At 39.3% G+C, this 15,058-nt stretch overlaps 1 long non-coding RNA gene across 5 annotated transcripts in view; it reads right to left on the bottom strand.

The window, feature by feature from the left end:
* Window positions 1–6,404: 6,404 nt before the first annotated feature.
* Window positions 6,405–15,058, bottom strand: part of LOC143660901 (uncharacterized) — a 52,004-nt gene continuing 43,350 nt past the window's right edge. For all 5 annotated transcript variants that reach the window (XR_013164308.1, XR_013164305.1, XR_013164303.1 and 2 more), the window contains 2 exons: window positions 9,083–9,195; window positions 6,405–6,724 (listed from right to left, as the gene is read on the bottom strand). This is a non-coding gene — a long non-coding RNA (uncharacterized LOC143660901). The remainder of the gene's footprint in view (window positions 6,725–9,082; window positions 9,196–15,058) is intronic.

The following is a 15,058-nucleotide window of genomic DNA, read 5'->3' as shown; positions in this document are numbered from 1 at the left end:
CAAAGGTTGCTGGCTGGTGGACTCTGCTTCTCGTGGCTATGTTGTTCTACTCTGCTCTCTCTGAATCTCTTTCATTCTCCAAAATGTTTCCTCTTTTATAGGACTCCAGAAATTTATCAAGATCCACCCAAATGGGTGGAGACATGTCATCATCTAATCCAGTTTAACAACCACTCTTGATTAAATCACCTCTCCAGGGAGATGATCTGATTCCAGTTTCAAGCATACAGTATTGAATAGGGATTATTCTGCCTTTACGAAATGGGATTTTGATTAAAACATGGATTTTCTAGGGTCCATACATCCTTTCAAACCAGCACAGCCCCCTTCTGGGGTCCCCCTCTTGCAAGTAACTTCTCCTATAGGTAAGTCTCTTCTCTGCGGTAAGCAGCTTGTCCCTCCATGTAGGAGAAGCCACTGCTTGTCTAGCTCTGCCTCTGGTAGCTGCTGCATAAGCTTAGCTCACGAAGATGGCCAATACTACAAGTTGTCCATCAATATCCTTTCTTTCCTTTTATAGTAGAATTCTTAGTTTTCAGCTAAATAAATGGCTGCCAGAATACTTACTTTCCTACTTAGATGTGGCTAAGTGACTTTGATCTAGTTAACAGGATTAAGCAAAACTGGCATGTCCTAAAATGGAGACATTCTGCCCTTCCCCCCTCCTCTTCCATTTGGCTGGAATGTGTACATGATGGCTGGAGTTGGAACAGCCATCCTAGACCCCAAGATGAGTCTGGGAAGGGAAGCCAGGCATAGGAAATCATGATAGAAAGGGACTGAGTGCCCAGTACTGTGGAATATTCTTACCAGTCATGAACTGTCACCTCTGGACTTTGAGGTATGAAATGATCTCTCCCTTATTTAAATCACTGTTATTTCAAGGTTTCTCGCACTCACAGTAAATCTAATCATAATGATCCAAGGCAAACCCTTGTGGTTATATACCTAAGCTTTGTCTTCTGATCAATTTTATCAGTAGTAAAACATATTTTTATTTCTATCTGTATTATATCTTATTTCTCATTTGCTTCTAAACTGGGAACAAATGAAAAAGGCATAATTAGCTATCACCTGCTAAAGAAAACCCTAATAATTATCACCGATAGTGAAAAAAATGTAACCATGAAAATTATTTCATGTATATAACCAAAAGTCATAAAGGAAACACACTTTAAAACATTCACTACATCCTTGGCAACACTCCCAAACTAGTGCAGTTATGCTTCAAAACTTCAAAGAGCCTCATATCTTCATGTATTAATAATGGGAAATAACCCTGCCAAGACCCCAACAGGAGATAGGAGTTTTGTAAGTACCATTTCAACTTCTGGAGGCCTAAACGTCTTTAGCTTGCTTCCTCAAGGCAGGAATATTACAAAAGCAAAGTCCCTGTAAAAGTTTTTTGGCATGTGTAAAGTTAAAATAATTATTTGGGCAGCTATAGTATTGTCTAATAAATTTCTCTAGTTAAAAAAAAAAATGCCTTCGAGAGGTTGTATACCTACTTTTTATCCGGGGCCCTAAGAGCTTCTCAGTTCCCAACAAGACCCAGAAAAATTTCTGATTTCAGGGAAAGATTTTCATCTGCTCTCAGCTCTCCTGTAGTTATGAATATGAAATCAGTTAAATGATGATGCACATCAGCAAAAAAACAGCCCTTTAATGCAGACACAGATAAAACAGATTCCAACATGGATCTAAGACTAATGAAAAATACTAATAAAAAGGAAAGATGGAGCAATTTTGATGGAAGTAAGCTGTTTGCCTTTGCCCTGGAAAGTTTATAGTGTTTTAAACAATTGTAAACATGTCAGTATTCGTGGATACCGTTTCCATGGCAGCATAGCAACAGTTAAGAGTTTCTCCAAACATACCCAAAAGGAAACTAAAAATAGCTTGTCTTCAATATCAAAATCCACACATATACAGATTGAGACAACAGTACACAAAATGGTTTCTAATCAGAAGTTCTGCAGATGCCCACCTTTCACAAAAGCACACTGCAGGTAGTTTTAAAAATCAGTGAGTCTGGTAATTTTAGAAATGGAGACCAAAGAGTCCAAGAGAGGAAGAGGCAATCGCCACCTTGAATTCTAAATCAAAGGCTCATGACACCCAATGCTTACAATCATTGCCTTGTCTATCGACCTGACACTTCAGGTAGAATAGAACACTTGCCCCTGTGTTCTATTCACTATTGGTTCCTACTAAAATTGGAGTTGGGTGTATACCTACTATTATCTCTGTTTTTTTGCAATATTCTCTGGTCTTCTGAAGTTTTCTATCTAATTTATTTCATCCACCCGATAGAGATTGAGCAGTAACTGTGTTTTTTAAATATTGTAAAACCAAATGTCACACTTTCCCAATGAAGTTAAACTGACACTCAGAGACAGAAATAGCCATTCCAAAATGAAGACAGAGTGTCAGTACATTTTTGGGGACCTTAGCTCTCTGGAATTTTTATTTATAGCCAAGAATTACAACTATTTCAAAAACATCATCTAGAGGGAAATATTAATACTAGGGTATATATAATTTGCCATCTAAACTGGGACACTTTGGGAGTGAAGAGGGATACTATTTATAATTATATTGGGAAAATGGGTGTCAACAAAGACTGTCCCAGGCAGATCCAGACAAACGGTCACCTACTAGCACACAAGAGTGTGAGCTTCTTGAGGGCAGGGATGATACCTTATTTATTTTTGTGACCCCAACATGTATGGTAATAATTGATACCAAGAAAGAATTCAATAAATGCTTGTTCAAATAATCAATTTAATTGTTAGGTGATGTTTCTGTAAACTTTTTTCAGAATGCTTATACACAATACTTAACTGAGCATGTTTCTTATTTTAGGTCCTTAGTCTACTAGGGAAAAGTAAAATCCCATGTAGCACTATAGGGTGAGGCTTACTTCCTCATCATCTGATCTTTTCCCTGAAAATAAAGAGGACAAAAATGCAAAAGTAAAATACTCTATGAGTCATAAAAAAGATAATTCTATCATCTGGTATGGTTTATGAAAGCACTAAGGAAAGGTTAGAAGAGAATTTTATAATCTCTACAATGGTTACTATCTATCCTTGTTTCATTTTTCTTTGCCAAGAATGTTAGCCCTTAGGGAAAAATGCAAAACAGGTATCAAAGAAGTATGGTCTGTCTGGGAAGAAATACTATTTGTCTTTCATGATGTAGAACTGAGAAGAGCACTAGCGTATGGTGAACACCCAGTAGGCAAGGTAAAAGCCTCTTCCTTTCCTGCCTGGATCTCCCAGGAGTGCAGGGAATGCCTTATGCAAGCCTTTCTCCCATTTGATGGCCTCCAGTTCTTGGTTAATAAACTGCATCGAAGTACTGCTGTGGGAAGTCATCATTACATTCCAGGGAAGCCCTTCGCCAGTCCCCCATGGAAAGCACCTCAATGGAGGGCAGTGGAGCTTGGGAGGCAGTAATGCCTGTTCTTGAAACCTCAGAAACTGGAGTCACACTGTTTGTTCCAATTTGCAGCCAGATTATCCTACAGTATGTTGCTTAACCTTCTGGGCCTTGGGTTCCTCGTCTTTAAAAGAGGAAAAATAATCATTTTACCTTCCTATTGGGTTATGAGGGCTAAAATGATATTCATGTAAAACACCTAGAACATGCATGTTGGCTGTTGTTCTTGTTCAGCTCTCTGATATCCTCCAAGAACATTTGTTTATTTGTTTGGGCATTTGGCAAGAGTACCAATGGGAAAGATTTTTTTTTAATTTAAAGGGAAAATTATGCTTTCTTTTTTTCTAATCCATATCAACCCAAATGTGTGTATGTAATGTCAGAAAGCTCTGCTAGAGCTTTTACGAGCTGAACCACATCCCAGTCTCATCTCCTTCCCCAGAATTCAACTCTTTATTTCTCTTTCACCAAGGGCACTTTGCAGGTTTGATTATTTATTATTACTGTTCATTAAATTCCATCAAAAACAAACCAGTTTGTGTACTGGGCTATAATTACTCACTCCATTTTAAGGAAAGCTGTACCGAAATAATGGTATATCTTCTTTAATTTCCAGTATGAAGGCTGAAAAAGCTCCAGAGAAGTGAATTTCTTTACAGAATTATGTAAGGCTTCATATTTAATGAATTTCTGGTGTCTGAGGGGGAAAATGGATCCTTTATAAATATCAAATCATGTCACTATCATGTTGTTATCTACAGAGTGTGCCAGTGGGTTAAATAGAGCCAAATTCTCTTCAGTTTGATAATTACTGAATTTGACAGCCCTAGAGGTTCTTTCTTTATTCTGGAAATAAGAAATATACAATCTCATTAAATTAGGAACTGTTTCCACCCCATTATCCTAACATAATTACCTCATGACTACATTGCCACAGGAAGTCTTTCAGAGAGTTCCTGAGTTTCAGAAAGACTCAACAACAGGGGATTCCATTCAGATAAAGGCCACCCCAGTCTGGTTAAAAAGAAAAAGAAACTGAACATTAATCCACCTGATTTAGAATTATAGTTATGGTACTAAGCAAAGATGTTGCTACTCATGCCTGCTGCAGATTCTTTTGCCCAACAAATCTACACTGACATTTACAGTGAAAAGGGGCAAAGGAAATGAGATACAAACCTCTTTAAGAATATTTGGAGGCAGGAGACTGAGCCCCAACATCTATTATTGCAATAATTTATTTATCTAGAAATAGCACCATTTATTCTTTCCTCACAATTAGGAAAATCTAATTATGTTCCACAAAACAGAAATTTCTAATGAAACGTTTGCTATTTTTTTTCATGTTTCCTCAAAGAATGTTTATTAAATCAATGATAATATGTGCTTTATTCTCTCTCTTTTTTTTTTTTTTTTGGAGAAACAGGAACATTCATTCACTGCTGGTGGGAATGCAAAATGGTTCAGCCACCGCGGAAGACACCCTGGCAATTCCTCAGCAAGTTACGTATAGAACCGCCATACGATCCAGAAACCCCACCAATAAGTATATATCCAGAAGAACTGAAAGCAAGGACACAAACAGACATCTTCACAGCAATGTTCATAGGTTACCAAAAGATAGAATGAGGATAGAGAATGGGGCATTGATGCTTAATTTGAGCAGAATTTTTAAATAAGTTTGATTGCAACTTTTGGAAATGTATAGAGATGATGGCAGCACATTACTGGGTGTGTGGAAATAGAGTTGAATCATATGTGTGATTGTGATTGAAAGGGGGAAACGTTTGCTATTTAATACAAGTTTTGCATTTAATAAACTACAAAAGTCTAAACAGAGTCTGGATAGTTTTGGAGTCTTTAGAAACCCTGACTCCTTCATACCCATCCTGAAATGTCCATGTGCTAACGCATGGAACAAGCGTGGCAGGATGGAAAGCACATAGAACTGGGAGTCAGCAAAAATAGCTTCCTGTCACAGTTCTGTGACTTACTTGTTATCAACTTGGGCAAGTCATTTTAGCAGTGAAATGCTGCTGGGGAACAGGAAGTTCGCATGGTCTCAAAATCTTACCCAACAGAGTACTTCTGAATTACAAAGAGAGAAAGATACCTTTAAAATGGAAAAATCAGGTAGTCTCTGTTTTCACCTACTGCCAAGCTTAACATCAGCAATAATGGGCAAACTGACATTATGGGATGCAGTGGGAAGAACACAAAATCACCCCTGTAATATTCTTCACAAAAGACAGAAACTGCTCTAGAGGGAACTGCTCTAGATTTAAGGAGATTTAAGAGGCATGATAACCAAATGCAATTCATGATCCCTGATTGGATTCTAGATTACTGGGATAACTAGGGAATTTGAACATGGGTTATATGTTAGATATCTTGATATTCAGGTTAAACTTCTATGTTGAAAATTTCTGTAATTTATTTATCATTTATCATGTATACATATGTGTGAGTGTGCGTGTGCGTGCACGCACATGTGTGTGTATACACATATATATGTGTGTGAGAGAAAACCAAAATGCTGGCAATCTGGTGAAGGATATATATTTACAATTTTTTGTGGAAAAAAGTTGAGAGAACAAAAATCAATATTTAGTTTCTTGCATCCTTACTGGGCATTTCCTCACTTTTATGGCCTCCTATTCTGCCTCTTTCTTCATTCTAAATCTAATTTGCTCTTCTGAGGAAATACAGAGCTCAAGTCAAAAATAATAGTAGTAAGAATGTAAAAACACTTTCAACAGAATATAGAGTTTGAATCATAATACCTGTGCTGTGTTAACACCTAAGTTTGGCATTTTTTTTAAAAAATAAATCTTTTGTTGCTGTATTTCCAAATATTTCTATGCAGTTTTTGGTATGAACCAAATGGACTTTATCAACTACCTTTCAGGGGAAAGGAAGAGGCAAAAGTTACTATGTAATTACATCTTTTTATTCTCTGACATCTACAATACTCAACATTGCACAGTCTGACCCCTGGCCTCAAACATTCCCAGATAGAGATTTTAGATACTGCTGCCAAGGTTTCAACTCACACAGTACACCAAGCTCCTAATTCTCATTCATTTAACTTACATTTTTAATAAAAGAAAGAAGAAATTAAGACTAGTTTTGGAATAATAAAGTTTCAAGAGCCCACCAAGATTCCCTGGGCCTGGGGCTGACTGCGTCTCAGGAGCGTTGCTGGTGCCACGTGATGTGAGGAGCCAGCCAGCTTTCTTGTCACTATCCAACTTTCCCGTTTGGAAAACATCCATTCTTCCTGAAAGGAAAAAATACGTGAGGGGACTGCTCTGGATTTAAGGAAATTAAGGAGACGTGGTGACCGAATGTACTTAGTGACACAAAGTGAAACATAGAATGACCATATGACCCAGCAATTCCATTCCTAGACTTATAGGCAGAATGAAAGTAGGCCCTCAAACAGATGCCTGTATACCAATGTTCTTAGTAGAACTGTTCACAACACCCGGAAGATGGAAACCAATGCAAAGTCTATCAACATATGAATGGATAAACCAAAAGTGGTGCATACGTACATACATTAGAATATTATTCAGCCATGAACAGAAATGAAGTTCTGGTACATGCTGCAACATGGACGAACCTTGAAAATGTTATTATATGATTCCACTTATATGAAATATCTAGAATAAGCAAATTCACAGAGACAGAAGATTCGAAGTTACCAGGTGCTGGGGGGAGTGAGCAGTTATTGCCTAAAGGATACAGAGTTTCTGTTTTGAGTGATGGAAAAATTCTAGCAATAGATGGCGGCAATGGTAGCATAACATTGCAAATGTAATGAGTGTCACTGAACTGCACACTTAACATTGGCTAAAATGGAAATTTTATGTTGGCCATCTGATGAATAAGTGCTCATTGTTCTTTCAACTTTTGCGAGGTTGAAATTTTTCAAAATAAAATTGTGGGGAAAATGCCTTCAACTTAGAACTCACTCTTTTGATTATTTAAGTTCAAGTCTATGGCTTTGCCAAGAGGCTGCCAAACTAAGAAAGAACAAAAGGCTGTTTGAAAGTTACCTGGAATATGGTAAATGGTTGAACACTCAAGTGAGACCACAGCCAGAGTATGATGTGACAGGGCCAACCAGATTTTAAGAAGAGCTAGGTAGCACATCACACTGAATATGATAAAATTTCCCATCCCACATTCCTGTGATGGAAAACTTGGAGAATGTCAGAGCTATTGGTTGCAACCTAATGCCTTCTGCAACTCAGACATCAACAACTGTCATTTTATTCTCTAGTTTATGAATAACCATTTTTATGTCTTCTATTTTCCATAAACTTATTGTTTATTTAAGTAAATTCCCTGGTCATATAAATGAGATAAAAGTAAAACAGTCAAGCAAATAAAAACTATATGACTACCTTTTATTCAACCTACTAAAGCTTATTTTAACTTTTTTCTTATGATAAAATTCATTTTTTCTTTGGTTTGTATATATGTTATATTACACAATAAAAAAATTTAAAAAAATCATTTTAATTTTTTTAATTACCTCTTCTCCACAGGAACTTAATCATCCCGTTAATCAAAAGAGAGATATAAATAACCTGACCTGGATGCCCAAGTATTGGCTGTTTATGGGCCTCTGGGAAGTTGTATCACTGTTGGCACCAGTCTAAACTTTCCTTTCCAGCCCTTTCCACATCCCATCCCAGACACCCTCCCAGCATGCCCATCCCGAAGTGTCCCATGCACCCTCTGCTATCCCTCTTTCCTGACGTTCCATGATGCAGGAGGGAGTAGGTAAGAATCATTAGAGGATCCTGTCTTTCCTCAAGCCTCAACTACCCCTTCAGAGTCTACCAAGAACTCTTGGTTGACAGAGGGAGTCAGAGAGCTCAGTGGAACCAGAAAGTGGGGGGAGGAGGTCCACTGGTTTAATGAATTATTATTTAGCTTGTTCTCAAAAATGAATTTATTGATTTGGTTTTTCAGTTTTACAATGTTGTGATTTGTCAATATTTAATAAGGCTTTTTAATTCCATTAGAGTATTTTAAATTGAACTATACTTTAAAAATATTTCATGATTCCTTGTTCACTGTTTTCCACTCTCCAGTGGTCCACACATGTGATTCTTCCAATTTCAGAGTGTTAGGGTAACTCCAGTTTGCTCAAAATGTCAATGGCTTAGCACAATGTATTGGTCAGTCTTTACTGGGTTACTCTTCAGTGACAAACAATCGCCATATCTCAGTAGGTTACAACAGCAAAACTTTCTTTCTTGCTCCTATTATATGTTGGCTATATGTCAGCTGCAACTTTGCTCCACACGCCTTCCTCATCCGGGATCTGGGGTGAATGTCCCTAGGCTGAAGAAGCAGCTTCTACCTGAAACTTGTGCTCCTATCAGGAAGAAAATTAATAGTGGAGTTGAGCAATAGCTCTTAAAGCTTCTGCTCAGATGTGAACTGTCCACCATATTCCACTGGTCCAAGCGAGTCTTATGGCCAAGCCCCATGTGAGTGGGCAGGAAGCATTCTTTTCCTGCAGAGAGGCTCACCAGGGAGGATCCCTGTTAGCTGTACCACTAGGCAATATTTAGGAATAATAACACAATTACTGAGAAAAATTTTGTTTCTCACTCACGGAACTGTTCAGTGCAAGGTTCCTGGCTTGTAGGCAGCTTTCCTTCTCATGATCATTCAAAGACCCAGACTCTTTCCATCTCATGGTTCCACTATCAGTATCCAGCCAGTAGCCTGGGGAAAAAAAGAGTTGAGAAACCCCACTCACTTCTTAAAAGCCAATTCCTAGAAGAGACACATACCACTTCTACCCACATTCTGTTGACAATCGCTGAGATGCAAGGAGTTGGGGAGGTGAGGTATGCTGGAAAATGTAGCCTCTGCCTGGACAGCTACCTCCCAGCAACACCTCCACTCTGGAAAAAGGAAGATAAATCTTTGCTGGTCTCTTCTCTTTCTCTAGCATAAAAAGTTCATACTCCCTATCCAGAATGTTGGCTTACGCTTCATTTCTAGATACACTTAAACTAAAATGGAATGGTCAGAAAATATTCAGGGTCTTGGGGCTTTGAGTTTTGTTTTTTTAAATCCCTGACTCAAATAACAAGGCAATAACTGATTAGAAAATTGTCCATGTCTCTCGTCTAAGGAAATTTTCAACTCCATTTATCATGTTCAAAAGACCAAATATATATTTTTATTTCTCGATATTTCAGAAATAAAACATTTGCAATGATTTTCACAGGGTGCCTATTAGTTTTCCATTTTCAGTTTAGAAAAAAATTTGTATTTGTCTCCAAGCCCCTGAATTACACGTAATCATCTGTTGCTTAACTGCCCAAGTGCAAAGAGAAACAGTTGGTCATTTTCAAACATAGCTTTATAAATAGGAAGGAAGACCTCACCATTATTAGGGATGCAAATATATGAACTAAAATTGAAAATTGGCCTTGGTGATCAAAATGGGTGGTTAGAAGGAGTTGCTTCTGCAGTCAACTGATAATCTCTTTATCACCAAATCCCTTAACTAACTTTCAGCCAGTCACTAACCTGGACCCCCCCTTCTGCCTTCTCTGAATCTTCCAGACAGGCAGCCAAGAAGTCCAGGACAAATTAAGAGCTCATTTGCAGCCATAGCTCTAGGGTCCCGGAGGATTTTGTTTTTACACAATCACATTCTATCTTACTCATTAACGCTTTGTAGGCAACCCTTCTCTTGCCTTCTAGAGAGGGCAGTCATTGAAAGCAGGATCTGTGTCACATCCATCTTTCTATTCCCCACAACACATGCGTGACAGTAAGTGTTGTTTTGTTCTTCTTTCCTCCTCCCATCTTCTACATCTGAAGGGGGAAAAAATTTTGAAGGGATTTTCCTAAAAAGGGGAAATGGGCAAGAAGGGCAAGACAAAGATTGATTCTTGACCGGTACAGAATCTTAGATAAAGCACCAGTTTCTTTGGTGGTCCCAAAGAAACATCAACAATATATTTGTGGTATTTAAATGTCATTGTGGGGGAGGGGCAGTAGGAAAAATCATGCCTGAAAAGGTTTCTTAGAGTGTTGATAATGGAAAAAAAAAAAGAGTAAGAAACACTGTACTAGAATAATCATATTTAGCTTTGTTTCCCATTCTCTTCTCCTATTTGTAATTCCCTCCAGTTACCTCTATCCTTTTATTAAGCCTGTTATAAACACACGTCTTATATTAAGGAGGGTGTGGGGAAGATAAGCCCCTCCCAGAGGGAATGGAAAGAAGCCAAAGATCCAGGCAGAGCCCTGCAATGATGGAAGCAGTGGCTGAAGGTAAGCTGAAGGTCATGGGATGCACCAAGGGAGAACTGAGGAGCTGATGAGAGGCCATTTCCTTTTGTGGTTCTCAAGGCGTGGTCCCTGGGCCAGCAGCAGCACCTGAGAACTTGGTAGAAATGCACATTCTCAGGTCCCACCTCATTCCTCCTGAATCAGAAACTCTGGGGTGATGCCCGGCAGTCTGTGCTTTCACAAGCCCTCCAGGTGAGTCTGATGGAACCCACAGGTGTGGGAGCAGACCTTTGGGTGATTAGAAGGAACTCGAATGTGAAGGCCAAGTAAATGAAAATCTTCCATAAATAATCTTTAGATTTTTTATTTTAGACATTGCTTATTTTCACAGGGGAGGAAAGCAACTCTGCAGTCAGATTTGCTGAGTACAAAGTGAAAGGAAGTCTGCAGCCAAATGGGCAATTAATAGCATAATCAAACCAGTTAAGGACAATAAATCTTCAGGCTTGTCTTGGCTGGTTCCACTATCTTCACTCATCACCTAAAACAAATAATTGAGTCCTTTATTTTGTGCTTGTAAACATGGCCAAAATGTTCATCAAGTATTCCTAAACTATATCCAGAAAGATAAAGTTATTTACTCAGGTCCATACACTGTGCCTCACTGATGGGCAAGCTCCCAAACTCCAAGGTTTGACTGTAAACTTGCAAATTATCAAGTTCAACTGGTTCGGTTTTTTTTTTTTTCCCTTTCAAAATTATCTCCTTCCTTGTGAAATATGGCTATTTGATTTATAACTTGAATTTTTTCTATTTATGAAGCATCCGCAATTATTTGTTCTGAACCCTCATTATTTTTTTCATAAGAGAAAAGCGGAGTTTGACTGTAAGAGATATGGTAATGACTTCAGTTCCTCGTGGTCCGTTCTGCTCCTTAGACTCTGCCGGGTGTACAAGCTTGCGAAACCCTGGATTAAAACCCAGGTGCCCTATGATGCTTTTTAGATTCGCAATGATGCTTTGCTCAGAGCTGATTTCCATCAGGGACCTATTAATCATAGACCAATGACAGAAGAAGCATTTTATAACAACGACTTTCTAGTAACTCCGGTACTAGGTTGTCCCCTCAACACTGGCTTTATGCTTTACTAGGCTACACTAGTAGCCAGACACCAATGAAAAATCACCAAAGTGGTGGCCAAGTCTCTATAAAATTTGTTTCTCTGATTTATGTTAAGGATATAATAATTATGCCTCCATGTTATTCCTGCTTTTCACCTAAAATGACCTTGCATCGAGTGTTTTGACTGCCCGATGGAGAAAGTAGCTGAGATTACAAGGCTGTTGAGTCTCCCCTTTCCCCCTCCCCATTGAAATAATCAGAAAAACTCTCTTTGTTGTGATTTACATTATTGGCCCCTTCTCTTACTGTTCAGCTATTATATCACATTTACGATAACTTCTCCCCCGTATTCCTCAAAAGTATGTGCTGACCTTGATCATGTATTGAATTTTGGGTCCAACAGTTCTTCACAGCCCTTTTCTTCCTCTCATGGGTTTTTAAATCAGATCCTGTTTTAGATTTTCACAGTGGACTGCCTCAAGCCAGCTTTTCCTTTCCCAACCCCCAGATACAGGCTGACAAGAGATCTAATGAGAAGACATTCCTACAGGAGAAAGATACGCCCCTGTCACTTCAGGTTTTACAACTGAATGTTTTGTGAAGTTTTTTAATTGCCTTTTTTAGAACAGGTGAGAGAGTGAGACAGTAAGTGTCCTATTATATTATCAAGTAAGTATAGATGTAAGGAAATCTTTTTTTTGAAAAATTCTTTTAGTCATTTCTAACACTGAATTAGTCAAATAATTCATTCTTAGTGGCAGGTGGAATCCTTCTTTTCTTAAGGACATTTCCTAAGAATCACCAACCCTTTTCCCACACAGGTGTATATGACTCTACTCAAACTAAGAGGCCATATTGAGTGGAGCCTCAGTGCTCCAAAAGAGCCCTCTCTCAGTATAAACTTGAGATAAACTAATTAAACCACATCACAATGGCAAGGCTGAACCACAGATAATAATAGCTGCTGTTTATTGAGCACTTACTATTTGCCAGGCAGAAATCTAAGTGTTTTACATGTATTCATTTGAACATCACAATAACCTAACTTCTCATTAGCTCCATTTTACACGTGAGGAACTGAGGCCCAGAAAGGTTAAGTAACTTGCCCAAGGCCACATTGCTGAGAGCCACAGGCTCTCCCCCTCCCTCACAAGTCTAGCCCACTGCCACCTGCTCACAACCCCTTCCACCCCTGCCCCCAGGATATTTTAAACTGTGGCATTAGGCTGGAGTCCCGGTTGCCTTCAAGTTCCTTTGCCTCCGGGAACCCTGTCTTCCAAATAGCCACATCCCTGGCTGCGGTCAAGCAGAAAGCCTGAACATCTGACACATATCAATTGGTCACGCCTCCTCCCTTTGGGGCCTAATTTTACTCTGGGATGCATGCAACAGCTTTATCTCCCGCAAGAAGCAGCCCCTAGGGTGCAAGTGTACTCTGCCCGTGGCTAAACTTGAGGAAACTGAGGCGCTCTACTGCGGCAGGAGGACCTTGATACCTCAAATGCTCACACGAAAGAAAGGACAAAGACAAGATGAAAATATCTGGACTCGTGTTTCAACCGGGTGCTTCGTCTGTCACATTGCCCCTCCTCTCAGGGGCCCTCCCCCTGAAGACCTCTCGGATTGGGAGCTGCCCACCCCGCACCCAAGCCAAAGCAGAACTGGCAGAGGAGCATTGCGAAGATGCAAGCAACATTTCTGTTAAGGCAGGTGGCTACTGCTCCTTCCTCTTTCCCCTTAGATGCTCAGCAGTCTGGGTTCCCCGCCAGCTACAAGGCATCAGCCCCGTGTGTCTTGCCTTGAGAACCCCGCGGTATCAATTATTAGCTTGCAAAGCCTGCAGAATGAAAAAGAACAGAGCCTGTCCATGAAGAGCAAACACTGTTCTCCTCCCCAACCCCCGCAAATAACTTATGTCAAGAGCAACTGCAGGCAACAATTGTTCACCATTTGTCCAGGAAAGACCATCCTGGCGTCTGCTTTCCCTCTGTCCACGTCCAAATCCACAGGGAGCTTTAGGATGTGACCACACTGGACTGGGTTTATGTTTTGCCATATACCTGCTGGACCATATTGAGGTTAGTGTTCAGAGCTCTCTAGGGGAATGTTGGATACAATGCCCAGACGTTTTGGCGCTTTTGTAGGGAAAGCTTTGCCTGTTAAGGATGAGCACAAAACTAGGCTCCTGGGAGGGCTGAACTCTGGTGTAGATAGATCCCCCCCCCTTGCTCCACAGTCAACACGTATTTGGGGCATCTGCCGTGTGCCAGGCATAGAGCCCACAGACAGGAATGCCGCAGATGAATTTCCCTGTCCTCACAAGACTTCACAATGGCTTATTCCAGCAGATTCTTAGACACCAACTAATTACTTTCAAAAGATTAAGTGGAATCTTTTTTTTTTTTTTTTAATTTAAGAACTACTCATGACAGCTGGTTCGGGGGCTACTTTTCCAAATGTGCTGTCACAAATTAATTTTTTAGTTAAATCACACCCTGTTCCTCACACACATAGCTTGGATTTTTCTTTACTATGGTGACTCTGTCTTAAGAACGTGGAAGCGTATGGGGTACCAGTCTTTCGGTGTGACCTTCGAGACAGCTTTCCAGGCTGAATTGTAATTTCTGGAAGAATAAATCCTTTACATGTTTTGATTTAGCGTGAATAGTAATAATAACCTCCAATAGCCAAACTGAATACCTTAGTGGGGACTTTTTTTAAAAAAAAGGTTTTTGTATTGGGATAATGTAACTAATAAAGAGAAGAACAAAATATACACCTTCTTAGAAGAATGCTGGAATGCTTTCCAAAGACTTAATTAAGCCCTGGACACTGCCTCAAATTCTGAGGAGCTTAATATATTGGGTGGTTTCATGCTTCATCCTCCATGTTATCCCACAAATACTCATTTCATGCCCATTAATGTGCCAGGCTCCGTTCTGAATACTTTACTAATATTAACTCTTTCACTAAAGACCTTCAAGAAATTTCAAAATTTTATAGGTTCTTTAATGCTGCTATTTCTATTGGTGCCTTATGGAAGTTGTGCCCCTGGGTATATTTTCTCCTGCTACATCACTAAAATCAGTGACACAAAAAAGATGCTATACATTCTACATCTTTTTGAGCAAATATACTAATTTTCTCAAGAAAATTAGTATTTTTTTCTCGAGAAAATTAGTATATTTACTCAAAAGATGTAGAATGTTATAT

Source organism: Tamandua tetradactyla, chromosome 17, assembly GCF_023851605.1.
Source record: "Tamandua tetradactyla isolate mTamTet1 chromosome 17, mTamTet1.pri, whole genome shotgun sequence".
Taxonomy (NCBI): domain Eukaryota; kingdom Metazoa; phylum Chordata; class Mammalia; order Pilosa; family Myrmecophagidae; genus Tamandua; species Tamandua tetradactyla.
This window is presented reverse-complemented; position numbering and strand designations above follow the sequence as displayed.